The sequence below is a fragment of the Sus scrofa genome, chromosome 15, assembly GCF_054392235.1.
Source record: "Sus scrofa isolate SSC_HxYL_T2T_F1_AM1 chromosome 15, Sscrofa_HxYL_maternal_Yorkshire_Landrace_v2.0, whole genome shotgun sequence".
Classification (NCBI taxonomy): domain Eukaryota; kingdom Metazoa; phylum Chordata; class Mammalia; order Artiodactyla; family Suidae; genus Sus; species Sus scrofa.
In genome coordinates, this window is record NC_139397.1 from 32,456,887 (window position 1) to 32,480,212 (window position 23,326).

Consider the following 23,326-nt stretch of genomic DNA (forward strand, 5'->3'; position numbering starts at 1 on the left):
CTGTTATGTATAATATGCTAAATTATGTGAATTTGAAGGAGAAAGAAGAGGAATGAAAAGTAATATCTTATTCCTGTTTTAAACTTGCTTAAAGTATAATTGTCAGGGGACTCCATGACTATCTATTGAAAAGTAAAATAACTCAAAATAGAAATGGTGCCCCTGGCACTGCTTATAAATAAATGGCAAATGGGAAACATACACTAAATATATTGTAAATGCAGAGGTCAGAAATATCGCCTAGGGATGAAATGTTCAGAGAAACCTTCTCTGAGGAAGAAGAAAACCATCCCAAGGTGAACATTGGGAGCAGAGGTTTGGACAGGACACGTGCAGGGCTTGTTTATGAGATGGCACACAATGATCCTGGTCACATCAGAGGTTTCATGCAATTGAGATGTTTGTGAGATGATTCATTCTACAAATACGTCTTATCCACTTAGTACCCAGAGAGCATATAGAGGGCATTAAACTAAGGTGTAGGGGCAGAGGCATGTCAGAAAAGGCTTCCATGTAGAAGTAATGCCAGAGTTAAGTCCTAAGAGACAAATAGGTGTTCGACAGGCAAAAGTTTGGGGAATGGGTGGGGAAGTTGGGAAGAAGTGTTTTTTAGGCAGAGGAAGTTGAAGATAATGATGGCTTATAGAGAGAGCATGGTGCTATTTCCCTGTGGTTGACCTATGGAAGTGAATGCGGGGCATTGGGGAAGAGAATGGAGGGAGAAAGTCTGGCTTGGGTCATAAGGACTTTGGATATCACGTGAAGGCTTTTGGACTTTATTTCCAAGACTAGGGGAGTTTCAAAAGGACTTGATCAGGATAGTAGAGTTGGTTGGAAAGTGGACTATAGAAAGTTTGAAGGTAGAGAGATTTGTTAGATTATCAGGTTAATATAGGTGAAAATGTCAAGGAACAAAAAACACAGGCAGTAGCAGTGAGGATTAAAACATTAGAAACTACAGTTGGCAGGTCATGGAGGAGTTGTGGGGTGGGTGAGGTAATTTCACACACACACACACACACACACACACACACACATAAATTATATATATATAAATAAATTTATTTTAAACACAACCTTCCTTTTCTTCATGGCATTTTCCTACTGAGTTGAGAATAATGGCCCTTTAAATGGCAGTTCCTTAAGACTGTCATGGATGTATAACTTGTGAAATTACTAGGTCAACAAAATATGTATAAATGTACAGACTTGTTGATGAAACAAACTTTTATTTAGCTACCAATCCCATAAATGGCCAAACAATTAACAATGATAAAGTGTGTTTCAGTAACAAAGCCTCCCAAAGAAAGGGAGATTTGGATGCCTTTCAACAAAATAAATTCCTTTCTTCTCAGATGACATGTAAACTGATGTCATTTCTCATTCCATAAAAAAAGAAAGAAAGAAAGAAAGAAAGATGAAACTTGCTATGGTTTGCAGTATTCCAATGATGACATTCTTCCTCAAAGTAATCTAAAAAAAGAAATTGTGAGCAAACTTGTGCTTCCCCTGCCAGAAATGCATGCCTGGCCATAATGCACGCCTTTCATATTTAGCCATTTAGATAATGGTTTCTACATGAACTTTCATAACATTTATTTACTGCTATAAATGAATGGACCAACCGCTGTTGGAAGCCAGGAATCCAGTTTCTTAGCAGTTAGATTTCTCACTGCATTATCTCAGCTTTATAAAAGTAGCTCTGGGAGTAGTCTTTCCTGTCAATATTTCAGAGGCAATCTGAAATGTATCTCGATTTTGAATTATTACAGATTTGCCTGCTTGTGAAATATTTTAGCCTCACTCCATGAAGACTGTGCTCTAGTTATAAATATTCAACGCCCAGACCCCCCTTTTTAGGGTTTATCAACCACACTTTCTTTCCTCTCCCCTCAGACTGAAGAATTCACACATTCCCTGAGTAGTTGCTGCCAAAAAAAAAAAAAAAAAAAAAGCAGGCAGAAAATGTGCCTAAGAGTTCCTGTCATGGCTCAGTGGTTAGCAAACCAGACCAGCAGCCATGAGGATATGCGTTCAATCCCTGGCCTCTCAGTGGGTCAAGGATCCAGAGCTGCCATGAGCTGTGGTGTCAGTCACAGACATGTCTTAGATCCCGCATTGCTGTGGCTGTGGTATAGGCCAGAGGCTACAGCTTCAATTGGACCCCTAGCCAGGGAACTTCCATATGCCATGATGCAGCCCTAAAAAGACAAAGACAGAAAAAAAAAAAAAAAAAAAAAAAGCCTAATTCTTAGAAAAGACTTTTTATCTCTGCATCTGGGTAAAAAGGTGAACTATGACTTGGGCTGAACTACTAATGAGGATTTAATCAGGATCACTGTGTTGTTCACTAAATGTTGACAGGCATCTTTCTATAAGTTTTGCATTACATGGCAGTGGCGATGGATGGCAATTCTGTCCTGGAAGAGTTTAAACTCAAGGTGACTTGCTAAGCTGACACCTGACTTTTAAGTCCTGTTATTCTCTCTGGTCTCTAAGGGCTGAGGCGAGGGTTTCCCTCAGGTTGAGCTGGTTAAACTGGACAAACCACAGCCTCCCAGAGCAGGCTCCTGGGCCATGGCCTTAGGGCTGGCTCCTGTCCTGGCAGGAATCATGCCCACGTGCTTGCCTTCATCACCTCCCACTCTGTCAGCACCAGGCACAGCCAGGCAGGAGCAGGGGATGGACATGGACAGGGCAGTCGCTGCCTGACTCTGGCCTGCTCTGGAAACACTATTCTGGAGTCTTCCTAACTCTTGGAAGGCATCCTGCCATGGATTAGGATTACAGGCCAAATTTCAGGAATCTCATTTTGGTGGCCAGAAAACACAGAACCGGATGCAGCTGTGGAGGAAGATGGTGGAGAGAGGTAAAAATAATATATCTCTTAGAGTAAAATTAGAATTTATCTTTAAATACAGTATTTGTAAAATATTTGTATACAGCAAAATTATGTATTTTCTCTCATAAAGTAATATGATTGCTTGGGAGGGGGAAGAACTTCAATAAGACAGGAAGAAGGAAAGAAAACTATTGGGATATTTAACTATGAGAAAACAGATACGTATCTAGTTGCTAACATTTGCTGCTCTTACAGCTCTAAAGAAATCTCTGGGATTCATATACAGAGATGCACATAATTGCAAAACATCCTCAGATAACAGAGGACCCCTCTATTTGACCCTACAATTTAACTGTCACATTTATCTACCTAAATCTATGCCTACTTGCTGAGTAGAATAAAAAGAGAAATGGAACAAAATTCTTGTTTTCACAAAGGGCACAGAAGAATGAGGGAGTCATTTCCATGAGAGGTAATAGTGTTAGGATGCCAGTATGGTATGAATTCTTAGGAAGCAACTTAGCTGTCTTCACCTCCCTAGGGTCTAGCATAGGGCTTGACTGGTGGTAGGTCTTCATATTTATTGAAAGTTGGGCTTTGCCTGCAATCAACAGGAATTTGAGCTATTTCAGTACACACCAATTCTTTAAATGGTTTTCATTCATTCCACTTATGCATTCATTCTCTGGGAAAATTCTTAGAGACAGAGCTACCATACGAGACCAAAGGTATATATGATGAGTATCAGTGCAATCCCAGACTAAATTTTGGCATTTGCATAGATAATCTAGAAAGTGTCTGTTTTTTTTTTTTTTTAACAAGTTATGTTGTGTATAGAAGTTGTTTAGTATATTGAAAGATAGGTAACATGAATTATTTGTTGCAGAAGATTGCTTCTTTAATTAAAAGAAAAACATTATATCCTTCCTTGGCCAGTAAAGATAGGATTTTATTTATAAGCATCTCAGTGCTATAGAATGACTTCAGAACATTCTGGAGAATATCTCCCTTCCTTTTGACTCCCAGGTGGGTGACCTTCAAAGGACTCTACATCTCCCAAACCGAAGAGAAACTTTCCTCGACCTTCATGAATTTCCTCATTTACAAGAACATTTTGTGCTGATTTTGCTTCCTAACCTCATATTCATTCATTTAAAACATTTCTTAAGAAACATTTCAGAAAATAAAGTGGAAAGAAGGGCCCAGTTAAGATCTCTTTGCACCACTCAACGTAGATAAACTTAACAATTAAAACATTACTGACAAAATGGATGTTCCTATGTCACCATTCTGTTGCAGCTCACTTCCTTAAAATATGCAGTGCTGCAACCACTACCTTAAATTTGGATTTGGTAATTATCACTTCTGTATCATTCTTTATAGTAGTACTAAATATGGATGCATGCCTAGTTATTATGTCATACTGTTTTTCATATTTTTAAACTTACATGATGATATTATACTGTATATATCATCCTGTCACTTGGTATCTCTATTTTATTTCATGACTGTGTTGATGAGAGTCATCAGTAATGGTAGTGTCCCCTTGTATGACATTCCGCAATTTGTTTACACACTTTTCTGTTGATGGACATTTAGTGTGCTTGCAACTTTTGTGTGAAGGGGTCAAGGCAGATATTGAGCTGAACAGGAGAAGATCTTGGCAAGACTTGGGAACAGATTGCTTTGGTGTCAAACAGTCTGAGGGTAAAGTGTGAGTTGTTTGCTATTGTTGGGAACATAAGCTGCCTAACACTTGGAGGTTTTGTGGAACCATTGGAGAGGCAGGCTCTCCTAGAGGGAAGGGTACATACCTAGGAGTAGAATCGCTGAATTGTGCAAAGGATGCCTTGTCAATTCATTTTGTCCAAATTTAATATTTTCTACTGATTTGATAGATGGTATAAGATAGTACCTGACAGATGCTTTGAGTATGATTAGGACTGAACAAGTTATCATATATGTGTTGATCATTTATGTTTCCTCTTTTATGAATTGCTTTTGTCCTCTTTTTGCTGTATTTTTTCTATGTTTGTGTTTTTTTTCAGACTTGTAGGTGTTTTACATTCTGGATATTTACCCTACATGAACCTGTATGTTGCAAATACTTCTTCCATCCTGTGGGTGGTTTTTTATTGTTGTTGTTATACTTAAAAAAAAAAAAAAGACTTTTTAATGGTCTTGTGATTAATAGAAGTTAAACAATTGGATGTAATGGCATCTGTAATTATTAAGCCTAGTTTCAAAGAGCTTTTTTTATTCTTAATTACTGAATTTGGCTATAATTAATTTTACCTCTATTATTTAAAAGACTATATCTATTCTCATTAGTTTCCCTTAAAATTCTATATGCATGCTTAATTCAATAACTATCTCTTCTGATATGAAAGAAACCTCATTAACTCTTTATCACCGTACAATATTTTAGTTCTACCTTGTTTTGTACTTTCCTAATTCGACACTATCAGTGTTTTGATTCTTTAACCAGCAATGTTTGATTAGATTTACCTATTTATTTAACCATTTCTTTGCTCACTATTCATTTCTGACTTTCTATGGTGAAAGTCTTATTTTTTTAGTGAAAGTCTATTCACAAGAAACTCTAAAATTTTTTGTCAAAAAACACACTTCTTTGACTTCATTCTTTTTTTTTTTTTTTTTTTGTCTTTTGTCTTTTTGTTGTTGTTGTTGTTGTTGCTATTTCTTGGGCCGCTTCCGCGGCATATGGAGGTTCCCAGGCTAGGGGTTGAATCAGAGCTGTAGCCACCAGCCTACGCCAGGGCCACAGCAACGCAGGATCCGAGCCACGACTGCAACCTACACCACAGCTCACGGCAACACCGGATCGTTAACCCACTGAGCAAGGGCAGGGACCGAACCCGCAACCTCATGGTTCCTAGTCAGATTCGTTAACCACTGTGCCACGACGGGAACTCCCTGACTTCATTCTTGACTGGGGATTTAGCTAGGTATGAAATTGTAAGTTGAAGTTACTTTCTCATGACTTCTGAGAGATATGCTTTTATTCTAGTTATGATTTCTTTGTATATGTCCTTAGTATTTTTTCGAAGGTGCTTTCTGGCTGCTTTGAAGGTCATGTTTATCTTTGGTGGTCTGTAGCATTGCTATGGTATGTCTAGGTTTGGATTAAAAAAAAAAAAAGGAGATTTTCCTTTCAAATATTTGTACTTCCTGAATCTGAGGATTTATTGTTCTCACCAAGGACATTTTTTTGGTTATTACATTTTTAAATATTGTCTTTTTCTGGAACTCCAATTAGATGTATGTTAAATGTCATTTTATTTTCCATTTCTCTTAAGAGTGTATTTCATATTTTTTGCCTCATTGGCTCTATTTGCTGTATTCTGTAGCAAAAAAAAAAAAAAAAATATCTGTTTGTCCATTATTCTCTCTCCTATATTCTGGTCCAATTTTCCTTTAAAACCACTGGATTTTTAATTTCAATTATATTTCAGTGATTATATTTTGATTTCTATAAGTTTAACTTTGTTTTTTAAGATTTGTTTTGTTATCTCATAAATTTTGATATATGAAATTCTGGAAAATCTACTTTTTGAGAATTTTATTTCTACAAATTCTTTCCCTTCAATATAATTTTCAAAATTGATCCTTTTTATTTTTATTTTCATTTTTTAAAGTTTCATTTGAAGTATAGTCGCCTTACAATGTTGTGATAATTCCTGCAGTACAACAAAGTGATTCAGTTATACATGTATACACATCCATTCTCTTTTGGATTCTTTTCTTATGTGGATGATGACAGAATACTGGGTAGAGTTCTGTGTACTATACATCAGGTCCCCACTGGCCACTCATTCCATATACTCAGTGTGCATATGCTAATCCCAAACCCCCAGTCCACCTCTCCTTCGCAGCCCTGCCCTGTCCCCTTTGGTAACTAACTATGTTTGTCTTCAAACTCTATGAGTCTGTTCTATTCTGTAAATGTGTTCATTTGTAACTTTTTTAGATTCCATTGTTGTAAATTGAAATATAGTTGATTTACAATATTACTTCCAGTGAACAATATAGTGATTCCATATTTTTACAGGTTATGTTATATTGAGAACTTCCGTTTGACTGCTCTTTATCTGTGGAATCCTGAGGGCTCTGAAGGAGTATTTATTCCTTTGCATTTGCTTCTACCGAACACTCTGGGATGCTACCCCATTAGGACAACATCCAGTTAGTGTTTTGGCTTGTGGTTTTCCAAACCCTGATGTTTATATAACTTTTTTTTTTCAACCCCAAACTCGCATAAGTCTGTATTTAAAAATTCTTTTTGTGGGGGAGGGATGAGAATGTTGATATGACAGCTCAAGGAAATAAAACTTGATTTTCACCCAGTTAAATCTGATTTTCAGATAAATAATAAACACTCTTTTAAAGTTTTAATTTGTCCAGTGAAATATCTGTCTTGGATTTTATCTGGTGACTTATGGCTAGGAGATGGTGAGGTTTTGTTTTCCTGAGAAGAGCTGAAACTGATAAGATAAATTTCCATGTTGTCTTCCTTTGTAGGTGAATAGAATTTATTTTTTTTTCTAATCTACCAAGTCATGGAGCACCTACTCTTTCAAAGCTCTTGGGTTTTCACAGGCATCTAAGTTCCATTTCCCCACCTTATGGAGGCTTTGCGCTCTGTTCCCCAAGTTCTAGGTCCCTGGAATGGGAAAATTCCATCAGCCTGGTTACTGACCCAGCCTTTGCATTCCTCTTTGGTTTTCTGCTTCCTTTTTTGTGTTTTGTTTGGTTGTTTGGTTTTTGGGCACTTAGGATTTTTCCTCTTCTTTCAAGTGAGATATATGTTTAAAAAGATGTTTGCTGTGTTTTCATCAGTTACATTGTCGGAAGCAGAAATACTTCCATTTACTCTTAACCAAGCCCCAGCCCTTACCTAAAATTGCTCTCTAAAAATTCTACCTGAGATACTTTATTGCCAAATCCACTTCCCCTGCTTGAAAGCTGCCCACTTGCAGGGTCTCATTCTTTTTTTTTTTTTTTTAAGAGTATAGTTGATTTTTAGTGCTGTGTCAATTTCTGCTGTACAACATAGGGATTCAGTCATGTATATTAAATATATAAATATATATATTTTTTTCTCTCACTCCTTGACTACTCTTTCTTGTTCACTGACTTTTGTAACCCCAGTTTCTTCATATTGTTCTGCCTCTCTAACCAGCCATCATCAGACTTCTTTAGTGAGTCTCTTTTCTTCTGCATCTTCTTTGCTATAAATATGCCTCTTGGATAATCAGTATACTCACAAGTTAGTGTCCTGATCTCTGAAGTCTGCAGGCTAGCTTTCTCATTGTTTTCTATGGGAATCTTGTATTTATTTATTTATTTATGGCTGCAACTGCAACATGCAGAATTTCCTGGGCCAGAGATCCAATCTGTGTCACAGTAGTCACCTGCACCACAGCAGCGATAATGACAGATCCTTAACCTGCTGCACCAACAGGAAACTCCTGTGGGAATCTTTTTAAAAAGCAAATGGGTATTCTTATGAAAATCTTTGATAACTTCTGTTGCCAAAATATGTCATCTTAGCATTAATATTTCTCCATAATAGGACTCCTAACTCTTCCTTCTCCAGCTTCTCGCCCTACTGCACTGCTTTGCGCTTCTTGGACTGTGTTGCCATTTATTTCACTCCTTCTATCTTTGTTCATGACCCTGGAGTATCTGCTATTTGCTGCCTGTGTATTGAAATCAAAGCCTTCCTTCAAAGTTTGCTCAGACTTTACCTTGGTGAAGTTGTGATCCATTCCTTCCTTCAGCTGGCAGTTCATTTGTGCTTTATTCATGCTTTTGATGTAAAACATATACTTTGTACTATCATAGTTATTTTTATCTCTCTCTCTGTCATTTTTGGGATACAAACTACTTTTTCATCTTATTACCTTAATTCTTAGCATCTAGAAAAATTTGAATTTCAGATGAACAATGCATATTTTTTTTAGTATTGTCTCAATAGCACATGGGGCATAGTTACAGTGAAAAAAATAGTCATTGTTTATCTGAAATTCAAATTTAACTGGACATCTTACATTTTATCTGGCAACTCTATGTTTGTCTCACTTCCAGCTTTTTGCTGCTCATCATCCTAATCATCTAAAAAGTACACAAAGGCTTTCCCCATTCAGAAATGAAGATGTCCTAAAAGTGATTTTTCCCTGGAAAACTCTCAAACACAGATTTCCAAGCTTGCAAATTTTAAGTGTGCAGAGGAATGTAATGGAATAATTAATTCTAAAGTTGGGTGGTGAAAAAATAGCATCATAGGGAAAAACTGGTCTCAGCTGTGGGAGTTGACTAGCATAAGTAGGTCTCAGATAATTTTTCCAGTACAACTAACGTACTGTAGCAGGCACATCTGGGTGACACATCCTCTATAACTTGGTAAAAATGCTTGGGAGAATGCATGTATTTGTATATGTGTTGTATGTGTTGATTTAAACAGCCCTTTGTTGTGAGAGAGTAGAATGGGGCTGTGAACATTGTGCCGAAATGCAAACTAATTGATGGACAGGTATAATCACCACCTTCGTTAGCACCCCAGGACTTTTTCATACCAGCAAGCTGTAAATTTAAATGGAAACCAAAAGGCTAGTACTCAGCCCATAGCTCTGCATTCCATTACTTCATGTATGAAATATTCAGTGAGTAAGAGAGAAACATAATAGATAATAGCTGGAGAGGAGTTGTGTGATTAAGGTAAGACTGAAGTGGTTGGTAAAAATCTCCATCTAACCATGGACAGAGAAGAATTTCTATTTGATGGATTAAGCTCTCTTCTTTGCTCAGGATGCACTTCTGAGTGTTGACAGCACAGCCATCTCTTCTATTCAGTCCTAGCCCAAGACAGTGCAGTTTTTTTGAGAATATGTTATTTGGGATAAGATGGATCTATTCATGACCCCAGTCAATCATGGTAGATTTATCTCTTGGATGCCTGCTATTTAGTGTCTTTGAAAGTATTTTAATTTTCTAATCAGACTGACTTGGGTTCAAATGCCATCCAGGTCTGCCCCTTGAAACATGATATAAGCTTTCTGAACTTTTTAAATATTTATCTAGAAAATGAAGTTGATAGTCTCCATCTCTCAGTGTTGAGATGTGGATTAACCAGGTTTATGACATGCAAACTGCTGATATTTTAATTACTTCATGAAAGTTAGCCTGGTCCCTCTCCATCTTTATGCTTTCTTACATCCTGCTTCTCTGCCTAAGCCTGACTGGAAGGAGCCTGTTTCCTACCTTCATGCACTTCCTGCTTGCATTTCTGACTCACTTCAGATATCTTTATTTAAGAGTGTGTCACCAAACCTGGGTTTGTGCCCCCAACACAGTGGGGCCAAACCAGCCTAAACAACGGAGTTTGGAGCAGAGAAAGATTTCTTGCAGGACCAAGTAAGGAGAATGGGTGGCTTGGGCTCCAAAGCCCAAACTCTCCATTGGTTTTCAGGGAGAAGTTTTTGTTGTTGTTGTTGTTTTGTTTCTTTGTTTTCTTTTTAGAGTCACACCTACAGCATATGGAAGTTCCCAGGCTAGGGGTTAAGCTGGAGCTGCAGCCTAGGCCTACACCACAGCCATAGCAACACCAGATCCTTAATCCACTGAGTGAGGCCAGGGATGGAACCTGCATCCTCATGGAGACTATATCAGGTTCTTGATCCACTGAGAAACAATGGGAACTCCTCAGGGATAAGTTTTTATAGGCAAAATTCAGGGTGAGGGCTGCAACGTATGTGATTTTTTTCTCACTGGTTGGTGATAAAATAACAGGGCAGTGCTCCAGGAATCTTGTCCTCTGCCTGAAGTTTCCATCCTCCCCCTGGGTGGAGGCCTTAGTTCCTGCAGAAGAATTCAGAGATATTGTATACTCCTTGAGGAGGAAGCACAACCTGCCCCAAGGCTGCACTATTTTTTCTTGACTGCTCCTCCTTTGTTTCTGTATTCCCTCCCTTCCTTAATAAGCAATTGTTAGGACTCTGCCCTATGGAACTCAGGAAGGTCAAGGAAGCTGAATGAAGCCTATGTCTTACAAACTAGAAATAGGGATACAGAAAAGATTTTACCTGGGAGCGCCATGGGGTCCTGCTCCATGTCAGATGCAATACAGATGAGGGAGAATGTTTGCTCTAGGCTTGAAATGGCAGAAGGCTGTTCCTTCCCAGGCTGACTCCAATCAGTGACTCCTGGTTGACTAATGAAGGCTGCCATTTGCACAGGAACAGGATGGGAAAATGGTGGTATCTGTGCTGTGTGGTTGATAAGGTGCCCCTCGGTCAAGCTATGAAGCAGACAGTTTGTCTTCAGGAACATTACCTACCCTATCTGCAGCTTTCCCCCACCTTCCTGAGTTCACTAGTGTTCACACATTGGCTCTGTGACAGAAAATGAAGGATGAGCACATTCATTTCCAACAGGACTTGGGGACTTGGCAAACATATCCTTCTGTAGAGTGCCCTGAAGGGAAAGTCAAGGTGCTCTTAGCTGCCCATCTTTCCAGATGCAAGCTGGTGGTCCTCAACACAGCAACCTTCTGCAGGAGGAGCAAGAAGGAAAAAAGGTCCTTCAGACCACCCATCAAGGCCTTTGCAGATCTAACCTCTGAAAAAAGGCTCAAGGAATCTGGCTTTATCTGTGATGAAGTTTAAAAGGAAAATTCTATTATATCCAGGGGCCTATGGGGATGATTTCTTAGTTTCCAGGGGAGGCCAAACAATGCCAATGCCTTCCTGCTTTGGGCTCTTGACTAGATTCTCACTGATAATGGTGGCATTTCTTTAGCTTTAAATCTCTGTTAATAAGTTTTCCTGAAAGATCCTAAGGGTGGCAGCATAGAAGAGAATATTTTAAAAGAGATTAAACAAATGAGAAAGAGACATGATATCACTGTGAATGTAAAATACAGACTTTCCAGGAGGAAATGGACAATTTTTGAAGCAGACAGGATAAGACAGAAGAGTTCTGGCGAGCTTCGGCTTTCATACTTTATGTATTATGCTTAAAGAGGGCCATCTGATCAATGTTTATATTTTAAATGTGCCCTGATGATTATGGTAGACATTTTGCAAAAATGTAGAATACAAAATAAAATAAAAAATTCGAATAATCCCACATCAAGATTGACCCCGTTAGTTAACATTGTGGTGTATTTTCTTATAGTCTTTTTCTTTTCCAGCATAGACATTTAGATATTTGCCTATAAACTATCAACTCCAGCAGCACTTCTTTGCCTGTGGCTACAAAATAAGATTGGCCATCTTGTTAATTTTCTTTAAAATTCATTTGTTTTCTTTTTTAAACAATAAACATTATCGTCTCACAGTTTCTATAGTTCAACTCAGGAGTGCCTGAGTTAGATGGTGGTTCTAATTCAGAGGCTGTCATGAAGTTGTATTCAGGATGTTAGCAGGCTGTAGTCCTCTGAAGGCTTGGCTGGGGCTGGAGGATCTGCTTCTAAGAGAGTTCATTCTCACAGCTGCTGGCTGGAGTCCCCGGGTGCTCACCTGGTGTGTCTTTCCATAGGCTGTTTGAGTGTCCTCACAATGTGGTGGCTGGCTTTCCCAAAGTGATGGTTCTCAAAAGGCAAGGATGGAGTCCCAATGTCTTAGCCTTGAAAGTTGCACACTCTGTTACACACTGTTATTTCTGTCTTGATCTGTTCATTAGAAGGAAATCAGGAAGCCCAGCCCATACTCAAGTTTTCCACCAAGTGACCTTGCCATTCCTAGGGCTTGGTCTGGTGACTTGCTTGCTTTAACCTTCATTTTTAATGTCCAGTGATGCTAAGTTGAGTTCTAACAATGGAGTTGCCAAATAGAATTCCTCAGCAGCTTCTAAGAGTTTTTCAGAGCCTTGGTCTCATAAATGCTGAGAAATAGACTTGTTCTGCTGTAGCATGTACAACAAGGCTGTAGCGGTTGCTACCCTGTGACATGACCAGTTAGATACTTCTTCTGGTCGACCAACTACTCCAACTTTCAGGACAGGACACAGCTCATCCTATGGTCTTTCCCTACAATTCTTGGAACAGCCCTTCCCTAATTCTCCAATGGATAGCTGAGAGAAGGCTGTGTTTTCGAGAAGAATTTGCAGAAGTTTAGGTGATACAGAAGAGAAATGTAACATAGAAAACAACTTAAAACTGCTTCTAGAAATGCCTATTTGCAAAGTTGAACTGACCATAGGCTCAAAGGGAATGGAAATCCACTCACTCCAGTAGAGACAAAGAGTTACTTTCTTTAGCTTTCATTGACTGCCTCTGTGTTAACCTCTTTTACAGAATAATTAAAAATAGGAACTTCCATTCCTATCAGAGGGCAATGGCCTGTCTGGCCATGGAGGCTGATGATTGACTCATGATGGTCATAGAGAACATTTCCCAAAGTCAAGGCTATTGCTTCATCAAGCACAACATGGACCTGGATTTCCAGATCTCCTCCAATATCACATGAACAGAAGATAAAACCTCTCTATCTTTGAGCTACACCTACAAAAAGACTGCTCCCAGAACAACATTACATCTCTTTAAGGTCAAGCAATGATTCAAAGACTTTTGGCCATCTATGCCCAAGTTTAGAGAAAAAAATATTCTCTAAAGGAACTGATCTTCAGAGATGTAATTTAAAATGCAGCTGTTTTACATTTATTAAACAGAACATCTCAGTCAGAACCTTCTGCATGTAGATTGCTTCAACACATTTACATATTCACTCTTGCTTTAAGCTGCATAACTTCAAGGGACCACACAGAAGCCAGGAAGAGTGTCCCCTAAGACAACTTTAGACATTGCATGCAAATTTTAAAACAGTGGTTTTTAAAAGAAGTCTTCAGGTCAAATCTCCATCCGTGATACAGCACATACATATTTGCATAATTGAAAAGCACACTTTGCATGTAATTATAGTCGATTTTAATTTTCCGTTGTAAACATTTTCTAAAATCATTAGATTGTTTTATCATTGATAGTTATATTTTGAAATTATGTTATTGAATGATTTTATGATCTCAGATCTACAGTCATTATGATCAACCATTCTTTCCTACTCGGTATTTAGGTTATTTCCAACTTACTAATATAAATAACATTAAAATGAACATAATTTTCCATTTTTGTGATTACTTTCAGTAGGTCAGCTTTTATTAAGAAACCACTTTAAACATAATGGCTTAAAATTGAATTTATTATTTGGCACGTTTCTGTAAGTTGGCAGAGCATCTGTTTTTCTGGTCTGTGCTGCCTCTAACAGGGCTGGGTGGTCTAGGATGGCCTAACTCACATGTCTGGGACAAACTGGCACAACTGAGGTCATTGAGCCTCTCTCCATTTGGTCTCTCATCCTCCAGGAGTCTAGCCAGACTTACTCATGGTGGTAGAAGGGTCCCCAACAGCAGCAGAAAGGAGGTCCCATTCACAAGTAGTTTTTTTGTTATTACTGGTTTTCGTTTGTTTTTTGGTTGTTTTTGTTTGTTTGCTTTTGGGGCCATAGGTGTGATATGGAAGTTCCCATATCAAATCAGAGTTGCAGCTGCAAGCCTACACTCCAGCCACAGCAGTTCAGGATCTGAGCCACATCTGTGACCTACACCACAGCTCACGGCTACACCAGATCCTTAACCAACTGAGCAAGGTCAGGGATCAAACCCACATCCTCATGGATGCTAGTCTGGTTAGTAACCCACTAAGCCAGAATAGTTTTTAACTCTGCAGTTTTTAATGCTTCTCACATCACATTTTCTCAGAGTCCAGTTGGCTAAAGAAAGTACTGTGGTCAAAGCCACATTCAAAGGATGGAGACATAGTCCCTACCTCCTGATGGGAGGAAGAGCAAAGCCACCTTGAGAAGGGGCCTGAACACTGGGAGGAAGGCTGGCAGCTGCAGCCATTTTTGTATACAATGTACTGTACTTTCCTTGAATTTCTGGAAGTAGAATGACTGCCTCAGAAAGAGGAACATTTTTTTAATGTTTCTTAGTGTATATTGCCACACTCACCCTATAGAAAATTTGTTCTGATTTGCATTTTTAATAGCAGTCATTATAGTGCCTACATAAAAGCAGTCATGCCAATGTTAAATATTACACATTTTTGAATTGGTGAATTATAATTGTGTATTTTATTTGTATTTTCTTTTCCTTAATTACCCAGGCTAATTTTTTTTTTTTTTTTTTGTCTTTTTGCCATTTCTTGGGCTGCTCCCACAGCATATGGAGGTTCCCAGGATAGGAGTCAAATTGGCACTGTAGCCGCTGGCCTACACCAGAGCCACAGCAACGTGGGATCTGAGCTGTGTCTGCAACCTACACCACAGCTCACTGCAATGCCGGATCCTTAACCCACTGAGCAAGGCCAGGGTTCGAACCCGCAACCTCATGGTTCCTAATAGGATTTGTTAACCACTGAGCCACTATGGGAACTCCCCAGGCTAATATTTTTATAAATTTATTTTCCATTTATATCCTCTGCTTTGTGAATTTTCTTCTTATACCCATTTTGCTTGAGGTCCTTGTGTTTTTCTCATTGGTTTGTGTGTTCCTTTTATGAAGGAATAACATTGGCCATTAATCTGTCAGAGTTTGTACAAACATTTTATCCAGCTTTTTGTTTTTAAAAACATACGAATTTTAAACTTTATATAGCCTATATATTTTCCTTTATGATTATTTTGTTGCTTTTAAAAATGTTTTTATTAATATGTAGTTGATTTACAATGTTGTCTCAATTTCTGATGGACAGCAAAGTGACTCAGAGATGTAAAATTCATTGCTACCAATATAAAAATATTTATTAATCTATATAGTCTTTAATTTTTGGTATGATATTCTTTTTAAACATTTAAGTATTTAATTCATCTGAAATTTATTTTGGCATGTGACACTATATAAGCTAATTTTTTTCATCAAATTGCTACTTCTAGTTCATTTAAAATATTTGTACCTTTTCAAAAACTGACTCTGAAAAATTTCAAACATATGCATAGAGAGAATAGTATAGTAAATCCTTATGTATATATCACCCAGATTAAAAATTATATCCAATTTTATTTTATCTATTTTTTACTTCCTCATAATTTTCACATTATTTAGAAACAAATCCCAGTGTCACTGAAAAAAATTAACCAATAGTCAATGTAAGAAAGAAATGGAAAATTTTATTCAAGCCTACCTGAGGATTCGAACCCAGGAGACAGTCTGTCAGAAGACCGTTCTGAAGAGGTTAAGGAGGAGGTCAGTATATGTGTGATTTGGGTCAAGGGGTACATGCAGTCAGACACACATCTTGGTAGAAGGTTACTGCTACTTGAAAGGAACAGATAACTTAGTTAACAGTTTTAGTGCTTTACTAAGTACAGGAAGAGGCAAGAAACTGGGCTCCTGAAAGTGTCTCCTGGAAATATCTAACTATCTGAGGGTCAGCTCTTTCAGTTCTCAGAGCACAAAGCGCCTCATCCTAACCTTCACCCTGGATTCTTTTCCTGGCGTACTGTATTGTAGGTCTACGACTGCCATGACTAATGACTTAATTCTTGTAGAACTGGAAGGTGGGCCACATTCTTTATTTTATAATCCCTTCCCTTTTGGTCTCAATTTTGTCCAAGGTTTTGGGAAGTGATTCATGGCCAATTGGTCCCATGATGCTTAGAATGCTCATTCCCAGGTCAGGCAAGGATTTCAGTGTGCTGTTACTGTACTGGGCCTGTTAATAGTAACCAAAACCTCTGAATCATCCGTCTTACGGGTCTGTTATGGTCCAGGAAATGGTTCCCTCTTCCCTCTTATTGCTTCTTCCTGTGTCTAGAGTTACGCTATTACATTCATGGATCTTGTGAAATATTTGATTTCCAGTCACCTAGTCATCATTCTTTTTTACTGGAGTCTCAGTCACACATTTGGTAATGCAAGAAATAATAACCTTGTGAAGTTGGCAGAATTCAAGTAATAGAGCTATCAGCATGAATAAGGTCATAGGTAAGTATTTAATCTAAGAACTTCCATTGAGTGCTGCCCAGCATCTCCCCAGGTCACCTGAATAGTTTGTTCTAAACCAATCACTATCTTTAAGGGGAGTGACTTATTGGCATCATACATAAGGTACATCAAAGACGTCTGCTTGTACAAGGTGCGTGGCAGGTCATCGTGACCTCTTGAGGGATTGAGAAAGGTATGTTATCTGGTAAGGAGTTATGTGGCTGGCGTCAGAAGGAGAGAAAATGATCTTTATGGTTGATCTTTAGGATGATAAGTTGCTCTTACTTTTGTTTTCCTTGCACTATATTTGTGGAAGAAAATAGATTGTCCTGCGAAGTTTTTCACAATCTAGATTCTGCTAATTGATTATTGTGTCAATTATATTGCATTTTGCCAAGATGCAAATGCAATATATATGCTAGAGGGGAGGGAAGAGGCCAAAGGTTTATGTCTAAATTTTTCTTGTCTTGCCTTCAAATATGAATTTTTATTCCATCGCCAGATATTGTAACATTTCAACATCTATTTCTGAACAGTAAAGATCCTTTTAAAAATGTAACAATAATATTATATCCAAAACACTAATAAGTCTTTTTTTTTTTTTTTTTTTTTTTGGTCTTTTTGCCTTTTCTAGGGCTGCTCCCACAGCATATGGAGGTTCCCAGGCTAGGGGTCTAATCGGAGCTGTAGCCACCGGCCTACATCAGAGCCACAACAATGCAGGATCTGAGGCCTGTCTGCAACCTACACCACAGCTCACAGCAATGCCGGATCCTTAACCCACTGAGCAAGGCCAGGGATTGAACCCATAACCTCATGGTTCCTAGTTGGATTCATTAACCACTGAGCTATGACGGGAACTCCATAATATCAAATTTTCACAGTTGTATCCTAATTTCTTTACACTTTGAATAGGAATCCAAGTAAGTCAATACACTGTAATTTGTTGATATGTCTCTCAACTCTTTCTAGGATGATAAGTTTCTCTTTCTTTTGTTTTCCTTGCACTATATTTGTGGAAGAAAATAGATTGTCCTGTGAAGTTTTTCACAATCTAGATTCTGCTAATTGATTATTGTGTTGTTTATTGTGTGTCTCTATTCTTATAGTTCCTTAAACTTGGTATTTAGATCTGGAAGTTGGATTAGATTCCGATTTATTTTTGAGCAAGAATATTTTGATGTAAGAATGATATAAGGGGTTCCCACTGTGGCTCAGCAGGTTAAGAATCTTGACTTGTGGAGTCCCTGTTGTGGCGCAGTGGTTAATGAATCTGACTAGGAACCATGCGGGTTCGATCCCTGGTCTCGCTGAGTGGGTTAAGGATCCGGTGTTTCCGTGAACAGTGGTGTAGGTTGCAGACACGGCTCAGATCCCGCGTTGCTGTGGCTCTGGCGCAGGCTGGTGGCTACAGCTCCGATTCAACCCCTAGCCTGGGAGCCTCCACATGCCACGGGAGCGGCCCAAGAAATGGCAAAAAGACAAAAAAAATATATATATGATATATAAAATGTGGCATCCCAAATAATCACATATGCACTGAAACATTCCAGGGTTCTGATTCTTGAGTCTTTAGAGGTCTGTTAAGGCAGGAAATGGATCTACTCAAATGGAATCATAAGTGGATTTCCCTTGTGGTACAGCAGGTTAAGGATCCTGCACTTCGGTGGCTCATGTTGCTGCTGTGGCACAGGTTCGATCTCTGGCCCAGGAACTTCCATGTGCTTCAGGTGCAGCCAAAAGAAAAAAAATAGAGTCATAATGCTAAAAGGACACCAAGTGAATAGGGACAACTGTGAAGGCTTTTGCATGTACCAAAAGACATCATGTAGCAATTGCGTTACAATTATTGACAACTTGCTTCTGTGGTTTTGAGCATTTTCATCCCTTCAGCTGTGCTGTCAACATCAGTGCTTGAAAGTGTGCCTTGAGCAGAAACCACAGGGAGAGGAAGTGGGCTGGAGCACTGCTGATATGTGGTGGTCTTACTCCAAGAGCCTGGAGCTCCATGTCACAGCCCTCCTGAGGGCTTTATGGTAAGAGGAACTGGGAACCTTGTGAGATTTCCATGTAAGGGAGAGAATGTGCTTCATTGACAGAAGATCATGGGAGAAGGCTGCTTCAGAAGATGTCTTGAATGCTCTCTCCAAGGACTTGTGCAAGAGCTGTGAAAAAGAAGCTGTGAGAAATCAAAAACAGTGCTTTCTCTAAGTTTCTTTTGACACTAGAGGAATACAACCACCTCCAGTTTTATAGCCCAAGTATAATCATGTACTGTGCAAGATGGGTTAAGAGTCTTTTTCCCACTTCAGTAACATGACTGTTGGACTACCCAGAATGCAGGGAAGAGCATGAAAAGGAAGAACAGAGCCAGCCTCCACGTGAACAGAGGGAACTGTAGGGAACATTTCTTGGTGAACTTTAGGAAATGGCAGAGATGCCTCTGGAGCAGGCAGAGGAGTGGTGGTGGGCACCACATCACAGCCAAAGGACTGGACTAGAAGTCTCCAACTCTGTGTCACATCCTAGGTTATTCTGCTTTAAAGCCAATATGGAAAATGTCCCAGGAGTTCCTGTTGTGGCTCAGTGGAAACAAATCTGACTAGCATCCATGAAAACACAGGTTTGATCCCTGGCCTTTCTCAGTGGGTTAAGGATCCAGCATTGCCATGAGCTATGGTGTAGGTTGCAAGCACTGCTCAGATCCTGTGTTGCTGTGGCTTTGGTGTATGCCAGCAGCTTTTGGTTTAAGAGTCTTTTTCCCACTTCAGTAACATGACTGTTGGACTACCCAGAATGCAGGGAAGAGCATGAAAAGGAAGAACAGAGCCAGCCTCCACGTGAACAGAGGGAACTGTAGGGAACATTTCTTGGTGAACTTTAGGAAATGGCAGAGATGCCTCTGGAGCAGGCAGAGGAGTGGTGGTGGGCACCACATCACAGCCAAAGGACTGGACTAGAAGTCTCCAACTCTGTGTCACATCCTAGGTTATTCTGCTTTAAAGCCAATATGGAAAATGTCCCAGGAGTTCCTGTTGTGGCTCAGTGGAAACAAATCTGACTAGCATCCATGAAAACACAGGTTTGATCCCTGGCCTTTCTCAGTGGGTTAAGGATCCAGCATTGCCATGAGCTATGGTGTAGGTTGCAAGCACTGCTCAGATCCTGTGTTGCTGTGGCTTTGGTGTATGCCAGCAGCTATAGCTCTGATTGGGCCCCTATCCTGGGAACCTCCATGTGTCATGGGTGCAGCCCTAAAAAGATTAAAAAAAAAATTCAAAGTAATAACATGCTCATAATTGGAAAAACAAATAGTACTAAAACATCTATATAAATAATATATATCATACATATTTATTATGTATATCTCTTGACATATATTGGATCCAATTCGACCCCTAGCCTGGGAACATCCATATGCCATGGGTGTAGCCCTAAAATATACATATAAAAAAAGTCCCGTATTATTTTGAATAATTGAATGGGGCTAGAATTTTTTGGTAGAGGTGAGGCTAGATGAACACCATGCAGCTATTATTATTGTATGATTTTAGTCCTGGCCTGGTATTGATGGAGGATACACAGTCTTCATGAAGTAAATTGTTCTCAATGAACCTTGCAGTTTGCATCTGTGTGAATCTTTCCTCTTCCAAAGTCACTTTGTATCCATTGAACATGAGAGGAGTGGAAGCAGGCTCCCTCATAATTGCGAATTCTCCGCCAAGGAAATACTTCTATCAAAAGCCATAAAGGTGTGGTCAGTAGAATGTCTGCATGGTAAAGAGAATTTGACTTTATTGTTCTATGATTTTTTTCTGTGACCCCTGGGGCAATAAGGAGGCAGTGCTTTCAAGGGGGGACTTAGTCTGGATGTCTGAATTTATCTTTATTTCGGCTCTGGGGATGCTCTACCTAGCCTTCATAAACTGTTTATTCTTGCCATTTGCTTTATTTTTATGGCCATAACCACAGCAAATGGTATTTCCCAGGCAAGGGGTTGAATCAGAGCTGCAGCTGCAGCTTCAACCTATGCCACAGCCATACCAACACTGGATCTGAGCTGCATCTGTGACCTACATCACAGTTTGTGACAACATTGGATCCTTAAGCCACCAGCAAGGCCAGGGATGAAACCCACACCCTTGCGGATACTGCATTGGGTTCTTAACCTGCTGAGACACAGTGGGAACTCCCCCTATTTTCTTTCCTAAGGCTGAAACTTTCCTTTGCGAAAATCTATTCTGTAACATCCATTTTGATGGACTCATTTATAGTACCTGCTCCTTACCAATATGATGTGGTGGGTGATCAGTTTAAGTTCCTAATGGGCTGAGTGGTTGAACAGAAAAATCCTCTTAAGGACAGTGCTACAGAAGGCTTTGCATCCATTACATCTTTCTTAAATGTCAGGCAGACAAAGCTAAAGTAGTTCTTGGCCTTAATTGGATCTATTTTCCCATCCTTATCACACTACTGTGTTATGGCATGTAGAGGACCATAAAACTTGCATCTCTACTTTTATTAACTTTTTTTTTTTTTTTTTTTTTTTAGTGCTAGCATATTAACAGGGAGACAAGAAGGAATGGAGTTCCCCACAGAAAATGTTTACATTGATCATAAAAAGAGCTTAAAACCATAAGAAATAAAATGCCAGCTTAGTGATCATGATGGTTTAGGTTTGCTCATCATTTTGCACTTTAAAAAGTACTTCAATATTTATTATCTGGGAGACCAATAGGAGTGATTGTTTATGTCATGAAGTACCATCCTTTTAAGTAGTCTAGTAAAAAATAATGCTGAGTATATTTGAAGCTCATGGAAGGATAAGGAAAGATATACCTCTTCAACCTGAATACTTTTAGGGGTTTCAGGTTTTTCTTTTTCCTGTGGGAATCAGTCAGTTGTGTCATTTGTTGTGAGAATCAATCCAGATATTTTACCCAATGCTCTCCTCTTCTTTACACGATCCGATGTTACTTCCATAATGAAGCGTGGGGTAACTCTCCAGAGGACGTTTTGGCATTTTCTGGTTTCAGATTTCTATCTTATCATCCCTATGAATTTCACAGTCAACATCAGTGGTGTTGGTGTTCTCAAAATTATGGGATGTCCATTACGTCCTGTGACTGGCAGCCAGACTAAGTCATGAGCTCTCCATGGAAAGAAAATTTGTGCTTCTGTCCATGTGTAAAATTACTATTGTACATATGTGACCACAGCAGAATGCTGAAATGCCTCTCCTTATGTCTAAGAGTTTTGGCTGGCATGCCAAAGCTGAAATCTACGGGTGGTAAATACACTCATATTCTATAGGGTACTGCCACAACCATCTGTATAAGAGAAAAAATTAGGGAGTTCTCACTGTGGTGCAGTGGGTTAAGAATCAGACTGCATCAGCTCAGGTCACCGCAGAGGTACATGTTTGATCCCAGCCTGGTGCAGGAGTTTAAAGGATCTGGCTTAGATTCAGTCCCTGGCCCAGGAACTTCTGGAAACTTCTGTATGCCATGGTGTGGCCATTTAAAAAAAAAAAAAAAAAGAGAGGGGGAGAGAGCAAGAGAGAGAGAGAAAAAATTAGTTCAAAACAACCATCCTTCTCAGTCTATATAAAAGAAAAGCTTAGACATTTGGAAACAAGGATTCTTTGAAGGGCGTTTAATACAAGAGAGGATGCTTTAGCTTTTCCCTTTTAGGAAGAAGTGAGGGGTCTCTCATAGCCTACAGGAGCCCGCAGGGAGAGCCTGTTAGTTGCCACAATCCCCTCCCCCAGCCTTTTCATCTTGGATGGAATATTTTAAAGCAAATCTCAGACATCATGTCATTTCACGGAGGGTGAGAAGTCTTGTTATATTATTGAAGATAAAAGACACAACAACAACAAAAAAGAAACCTTTCTGAGGGGAGAATTCCTTTTGTCTCTGACTGACAGCCAAGCAAACAAGTAGAAACATAGGCCCTCTGGGGAACTGAGGGGCCCCTGAACCTGCCACCCTAACAGATATTGCTAAATAAAACAATAAAATGAAAGAGTGGATTCTTCCCAGCTGATCACCTCCCTGTTCTCAGATGCACTCTGGGTCCCACCTTGGGAGACATGACTGATTTAACTTGGAGGAGAGGGAAAGGGGATAAGAAATGTTTTTCTTTTTGTTTTTGTGGTTTTTTGCTTTTTTGCAGTTGGCAGAGGTGAAGGGATGCAACAACCCATTTCTTGCAAGTGATCTGATGGATGTATCACGTGTCAACAAAGAACAAAGAAATACTTCCCCTCCTGTTCTTGAATGCAATGCCCCTTTTCAAGCATTTCGGCTCTGCTAGTATTTCAAATTTAAATCCAAGGTCATTTCTCTGGGCAGGAGGTCACTCTTATGTTTCTAGAACAGAAAAGAAAAAAGTACAAAAGCCCCGAAAAGCCCTGCACACAAAGACTCTGTATTCTTCCCTTGGTATTGAAAACACCTTGTTAACCCCATGCTCCTC

At 39.3% G+C, this 23,326-nt stretch overlaps 1 protein-coding gene across 6 annotated transcripts in view; it reads left to right on the forward strand.

Annotated features, from left to right (window-relative positions):
- NCKAP5 (NCK associated protein 5) overlaps positions 1 to 23,326 on the forward strand; it is a 1,198,715-nt gene that overhangs the window by 122,590 nt on the left and 1,052,799 nt on the right. For 2 of the 6 annotated variants that reach the window (XM_085001427.1, XM_085001421.1), the window contains exon 1: positions 2,736 to 2,869. The exons of the other annotated variants lie outside the window; for them this stretch is intronic. The gene's annotated coding sequence lies outside the window, so the exon portion shown is untranslated. Of the gene's footprint in view, positions 1 to 2,735; positions 2,870 to 23,326 lie in introns of those variants that run through there. 6 annotated transcript variants of the gene reach the window in all.